At 46.4% G+C, this 7489-nt stretch overlaps 1 non-coding gene across 1 annotated transcript; it reads right to left on the reverse strand.

Moving 5' to 3' along the window:
• Window positions 1-6010: 6010 nt before the first annotated feature.
• On the reverse strand, window positions 6011-6148 carry LOC119929197. The gene has a single exon (XR_005451333.1). It is a non-coding gene; the product is annotated as a small nucleolar RNA SNORA7 (small nucleolar RNA).
• Window positions 6149-7489: the final 1341 nt, after the last annotated feature.

The following is a 7489-nucleotide window of genomic DNA, read 5'->3' on the forward strand; positions in this document are numbered from 1 at the left end:
TTCTAATCCTGGCTCTGCCACGTATCTGCTGGGTGACCTTGGGCAAGTCGCTTAACTTCTCTGAGCCTCAGTTACCTCGTCTGTAAAATAGGGATTAAGACTATGAGCCCCACGTGGGACAACCTGATCACCTTGTATCCCCCCAGTGCTTAGAACAGTGCTTTGCACACAGTAAGTCCTCAATAAATAAGGTTGAATGAATGGATGAATAGTAAGCGATTAACAAATGCCATCATTATTATTTTTATTATGTGGGACAGGGACTATGTTCAATCTGATTAACTTGTATCTACCCCAGTGCTTAGAACAGTGCTTGGCACATAGTAACCCCTGACTTGCTCCCTTTGTTTTTCCTCTTTCCCAGCCCCCAGTACTTAAATACATATCTGTCATTCATTTATTTATATTAATGTCTATCTCCCACTCTAGACTGTCTCCCACCTCTCCAGGTTGAGGTCTTCCCAGACTAAGCCCCCATTTCCCTCCCCTCCCCATCGTCCCAACTGTCTCATTTCACCCCCCTCCCCGCCCCACAGCACTTGTGTACATATTGTCAGCTGTGTGACTTTGGGCAAGTCACTTAACTTCTCTGTGCCTCGGTTACCTCATCTGTAAAATGGGGATTAAGACTGTGAACCCCGCATGGGACAACCTGATCACCTTGTAACCTACCCAGCGCTTAGAATAGTGCTTTGTACATAGTCAGTGCTTAATAAATGCTATCATTATTATCATTATTATATGTACATATTTATAATTATAATTCTATTTATTTTTATTAATGATGTGCATGTATCTATAATTCCATTTATTTATACTGATGCTACTGATGCCTGTTTACTTGTTTTGAAGCCTGTCTCCCCCTCCTATAGACTGTGAGCCTGTTGTGGGCAGGGATTGCCTCTGTTGCTGAACTGTACTTTCCAAACGCTTAGTACAGTGCTCTGCACACAGTAAGTGCTCAATAAATGATTGAATGAGTGCTTAGTACAGTGCTCTGCACACAGTAAGTGCTCAATAAATGATTGAATGAGTGAATGAATTTAAGCTAGCTGTGGACAGAGAATGTGTATGTTTCTGAAGCACATGTATGTGTATGAAGCATGTGAAGAATGTATATGTTCCTGAGCCAGGATTAGAACCCAGGTCCTTCTGACTCCTAGGCCTGTGCTCTATCTATTAACCCAAACTGCTTCTCCAGTGGTGGTCCGTTGGATATGAAGGAGGAGGGAGTTTTGAAGCAGCATGGCTCAGTGGAAAGAGCCCGGGCTTTGGAGTCAGAGGTCATGGGTTCAAATCCCAGCTCCGCCAGTTGTCAGCTGTGTGACTTTGGGCAAGTCACTTAACTTCTCTGTGCCTCAGTGACCTCATCTGTAAAATGGGGATGAAGACTGTGAGCCCCACGTGGGACAACCTGATCACCTTGTAACCTCTCCAGCACTTAGAACAGTGCTTTGCACATAGTAAGTGCTTAATAAATGCCATTATTATTATTATTGTTGTATTGTTCTCTCTCGGGCACTTAGTAGAGGGCTCTGCACGTGGTAAACTCCCAATAAATACGATTAAATGAATGAATGCATGAATGAACGAACACATATCATTATTATTACCCTCAAAAGCCTGACTAAAATCGTATCTCCTCCAAGAGGCCTTCCCTTCTTTTCTTCTCCCTCCTGCGTTGCCTACATACTCAGGTCTGTATCCCTTAAGCACTTTGTTACTCCAGCCCCGTGACACTTGTGTACAAATCCTTATACTCTCCTTCTCCAGCCCAGCCCACACCCTCCACTCCTCTGCCGCTAATTTCCTCACCGTGCCTCATTCTCGCCTGTCCCGCCGTCGACACCTGGCCCACATCATCCCCCTGGCCTGGAATGGCCTCCCTCTGCCCATCCGCCAAGCTAGCTCTCTTCCTCCCTTCAAGGCCCTACTGAGAGCTCACCTCCTCCAGGAGGCCTTCCCAGACTGAGCCCCTTCCTTCCTTTCCCCCTTCTTCCCCTCCCCATCCCCCCGCCTTACCTCCTTCCCCTCCCCACAGCACCTGTAGATATGTATAGATGTTTGTACATATTTATTACTCTATTTATTTATTTTATTTGTACATATTTATTCTATTGATTTTATTTTGTTAATATGTTTTGTTTTGTTGTCTGTCTCCCCCTTCCAGACTGTGAGCCTGCTGTTGGGTAGGGACCGTCCCTAGATGTTGCCAACTTGTACTTCCCAAGTGCTTAGTACAGTGCTCTGCACACAGTAAGCGCTCAATAAATACGATTGAATGGATGAAAGAATGAATGCCATTTTCCCTATCTGTACCTTATTTTAATATCTGTCTAGACTGAAAGCTCGTTGCGAGCAGGGAATGTGCATACCAACTCTGTTCTCCATACCAACTATTTCTCCTCCCTTATTGACACCCATGCCCATCACCCCCGCCAGCTCTTCCGTACACTCAACTCCCTTCTCAGGCCCCCGGTTCCTCCCCCTCCTCCTTCCCTCACCCCCAACAATCTGGCCTCCTACTTCATTAACAAAATTAAATCCATCAGGTCCGACCTCCCCAAAGTCTCTTCCCCCCTTTCTCCATCCGCCCGGCTCTCAACATTCTCTGCTACTCTCCCATCCTTCCCAGCAGTAACCTCAGAGGAGCTCTCCTCCCTCCTCTCAAGTGCTACTCCGGCCACCTGTGCTTCTGACCCCATTTCCTCTCATCTCATGAAATCTCTCGCTCCATCCCTTCTCCCCTCCTTAACTTCCATCTTCAACCACTCACTCTCCACTGGTTCCTTCCCCTCTGCCTTCAAACATGCCCATGTCTCTCCCATCCTAAAAAAACCCTCTCTTGACCCCACCTCACCTTCTAGTTATCGTCCCATATCCCTCCTACCATTCCTTTCCAAACTCCTTGAACGAGTTGTCTACACGCGCTGCCTAGAATTCCTCAACAACAACTCTCTCCTCGACCCCCTCCAGTCTGGCTTCCGTCCCCTACATTCCACGGAAACTGCCCTCTCAAAGGTCACCAATGACCTCCTGCTTGCCAAATCCAACGGCTCATACTCTGTCCTAATCCTCCTCCACCTCTCAGCTGCCTTTGACACTGTGGACCACCCCCTTCTTCTCAACACGCTATCTGACCTTGGCTTCACAGACTCCGTCCTCTCCTGGTTCTCCTCTTACCTCTCCGGTTTCTTTCTCAGTCTCTTTTGCAGGCTCCTCCTCCCCCTCCCATACTCTTACTGTGGGGGTTCCCCAAGGTTCAGTGCTTGGTCCCCTTCTGTTCTCGATCTACACGCACTCCCTTGGTGACCTCATTCGCTCCCACGGCTTCAACTATCATCTCTACGCTGATGACACCCAGATCTACATCTCTGCCCCTGCTCTCTCCCCCTCTCTCCAGGCTCGCATCTCCTCCTGCCTTCAGGACATCTCCATCTGGATGTCTGCCCGCCACCTAAAGCTCAACATGTCGAAGACTGAACTCCTTGTCTTCCCTCCCAAACCTTGCACTCTCCCTGATTTCCCATCTTTGTTGACTGCACTACCATCCTTCCCATCTCACAAGCCCGCAACCTTGGTGTCATCCTCGACTCCGCTCTCTCATTCACCCCTCACATCCAAGCCGTCACCAAAACCTGCCGGTCTCAGCTCCACAACATTGCCAAGATCCGCTCTTTCCTCTCCATCCCAACCGCTACCCTGCTCATTCAAGCTCTCATCCTATCCCATCTGGACTACTGCATCAGCGTTCTCTCTGATCTCCCATCCTCGTGTCTCTCGCCACTTCAATCCATACTTCATGCTGCTACCCGGATTATCTTTGTTCAGAAACGCTCTGGGCATATTACTCCCCTCCTCAAAAATCTCCAGTGGCTACCAATCAATCTGCGCATCAGGCAGAAACTCCTCACCCTGGGCTTCAAGGCTCTCCATCACCTCGCCCCCCCTACCTCACCTCCCTTCTCTCCTTCTCCAGCCCAGCCCGCACCCTCCGCTCCTCTGCTGATAATCTCCTCACCGTACCTCATTCTTACCTGTCCTGCCATTGACCGCCGGCCCATGTCATCCCCCTGGCCTGGAATGCCCTCCCTCCCCACATCCGCCAAGCTAGCTCTCTTCCTCCCTTCAAGGCCCTGCTGAGAGCTCACCTCCTCCAGGAGGCCTTCCCAGACTGAGCCCCTTCCTTCCTCTCCCCCTCTTCCTCCTCTCCATCCCCCCCATCTTACCTCCTTCCCTTCCCCACAGCACCTGTATATATGCATATATGTTTGTACATATTTATTACTCTATTTGTTTATTTTATTTGTACATATCTATCCTATTTATTTTATTTTGTTAGTATGTTTGGTTTTGTTCTCTGTCTCCCCCTTTTAGACTGTGAGCCCACTGTTGGGTAGGGACTGTCTCTATATGTTACCAATTTGTACTTCCCAAGTGCTTAGTACAGTGCTCTGCACATAGTAAGTGCTCAATAAATACGATTGATGATGATGATGTTGTGTTGTAGCCTCCCAAGTGCTCAGCACAGGGCTCTGAACAAAGTAAGTGCTTAATAAATACCATAGATTGATTGATATCTGTCTCCCCTCCGCTAGATTTGAGGGCTGAGATCGAGTTTGCACACAGTAAGTGCTCAATAAATACCACTGATTGATTAAGTGCGTTCAAACTGAAGGATACAATGAGTTACCTAGGTGCTAGTTGGCATACATTTCTTGCTTCTTTCAGAAACACTTCCAACTCAGCAGACTTCAAGCACCACCCAAAATCTTAGAAAGAGAAATTCAAGAATTACCGGAATTACCATACTCAGATGACGGTGCCCTAGAGGCACAAACCCAGGAAGACTTGCAAATGACTGTCACCGAATCAGCCAGGCTTTACGGACCGATGAGGCGTGTAATCAGTCAGTTCCAGAGAATCCTTCCGTAGGAGGCTGAGAAACAGCGTGGCTTAATGGATAGAGCCCAGTCCTGGGAGTCAGAAGGACCTGGGTTCTAATCCTGGCTCCACCACTTGTCTGCTGTGTGACCTTGGGCAAGTCACTTCACTTTTCTGTGCCACAGTTCTAGCCTCTGTAAAATGAGGATTAAGACTGTGAGCCTCATGTGGGAAAGGAACTCTGTCCAATCTGATGATCTTGTATCAACCCCGGAGTTTAGAACAGTGTTTGGCACATAGTAAGCACTTAACAAATACCACAATTATTATTATTATAAATCAAGCTTGGGGGCCAGGGACCATGTCTAATTTTCAACCAGTGCATTTTTTCCTAGCAACTAGTACAGTGCTTTGCAATTTGCTAGAATAGTGCTTCGTAAATGTAGATGCAATAAATACTATCACTACTGCAGTTGGACGCTTATCCTTTATCCACCCTATCTTCAGTCCCATGGCACTTATATATGTAGCTATAAATTATATATTATAAATCCTTCATATATACTAATGTCTGTCTTCCCCTTTAGACTGTAAGGTTGTTATGGGTGGGGAACATGTCTGTTGAGTCTGCTGTATTGTATTCTTCTAAGCTCTTGAGAAGCAGCATGGCCCGGCCTGGGTGGTTAAGGATTTGGGTCTTTTTCTATGGCATTTGTTAAACACTCACTACGTACCAGGCATTGCAATAATAATGATGGTATTTGTTAAGCACTTACCATGTGCCAAGCACTGTTCTACACACTGGGCACTGCACATTGTACTAAGCACTGGGGTAGAAATAAGCTAAGGAGGTTGGACACAGTCTATGTCCCACATGGGGCTCACAATCTTAATCCCCATTATCTTGTCTTGTCTTATGTTGTCAAGTCGTCTCCGACCCATAGCGGCCCCACGGATACATCTCTCCCAGAAGACCCAACCTCCATCTGCAATCGTTCCGGTAGTGGATCCATAGAGTTTTCTTGGTAAAAATCCAGAATTGGTTTACCATCGCCTCCTTCCCCACAGCAAACTTGCATCTCTGACTCTCTTCCATGCTGCTGCTGCCCAGCACAGGTGAATTTCGACTTGTAGCAGATGGCCTTCCACTCGCTAGCCACTGGCCAAGCTAGGAATGGAATGGGTAGGCCTCTGCTTGACTTTCCCTCCCGTACTCGAGACCGGTAGAGTACAGGAAACTCAGCAGGTGTGACCCTGAGAGGGAAATTCCCACTGTACACATGAGGTAATTGAGGCACAGTGAAGAGAAATGACTTGCCCAAGGTCATACAGCAGACAAGTGGAGGAGCCATAATTAGAACCTGTGCTCTGTCCACAAGGCCATGCTGCTTCCCAGCTCTGCCAAATGCGTTAACTATGTGTTAAACATTACTCTAAGCGTTGGGGTTGATACAAGTTAATTAGGTTGAACAATGTCCCTGTCCTGCATTCATTCATTCATTCTTCAATCATATTTATTGAGCACTTATTGTGTGCAGAGCACTGGACTAAGTGCTTGGGAAGTACAAGTTGGCAACATATAGAGACGGTCCCTACCCAACAGCGGGTTCACAGCCTAGAAGGGGGAGACAGACAACAAAACAAGGCATATTAACAAAATAAAACAAATAGAATAAATATGTACAAGTAAAATAAATAGAGTAATAAATATGTACAAACATATATACATATATACAGATAATATGTACCTGTGTATACTATTATATACAGGTACATATTACCTGTATATTACTATATACAGGTAATATGTACATGCATATATTATTATATATGTATATTATATGTACCTGTATATGTTACTGTGTAACCTTGGGGAAGTCACTTCACATCTCTGTGCCTCAGTTCTCCTGTTCTCCCTCCTACTTAGGCTGTGAGCCCCATGCAGCCCGCTGTTGGGTAGGGGCCGTCTCTATATGTTGCCACCTTGTACTTCCCAAGCGCTTAGTACAGTGCTCTGCACACAGAAAGCGCTCGATAAATACGATTGAATGAATGAATGAATGAATGCAGGGCAGGGACATTGTTCAACCTAATTATCTTGTATCAACCCCAACGCTTAGAGTAACGTTTAACACATAGTAAACGCTTAATCCCCCATTTCCATTCCTAGCTTGGGCAGTGGCTAGTGAGTGGCAGGCAATCTGCTATAAGTCAAAACTCACCTCAGATGGGCAGCGGCAGCGTGGGAGAGCGTCAAGGACGGAGACTCAAATTTACTGCGTGGAAAGAGGCAGTGGTAAACCACTTCCATACTTTTACCAAGAAAACTCTAAGGATAAATGACCGGAATGATTGTAGATGGAGAGTGGGTCGTTCTGGGAGAGATGTGTCCATGGAGTCGCTACGGGTCAGAGGCGACTCGACAGCATAAGACAAGAAAAGTGCTTAACAAATGCCATCAAAGAGGTCTTAGTACAGTACTCTTTCTCCACACACTCAATAAATACCATTGATTGATAAATAAATGCTCAATAAATACCATTGATTTATTTGTTGATTGGGCTAAAAGCCAACTGTAAGATCCTTGAGGAAGGGAAATGGTGTC

This window comes from Tachyglossus aculeatus, chromosome 5, assembly GCF_015852505.1.
Source record: "Tachyglossus aculeatus isolate mTacAcu1 chromosome 5, mTacAcu1.pri, whole genome shotgun sequence".
In the NCBI taxonomy this organism is placed as follows: domain Eukaryota; kingdom Metazoa; phylum Chordata; class Mammalia; order Monotremata; family Tachyglossidae; genus Tachyglossus; species Tachyglossus aculeatus.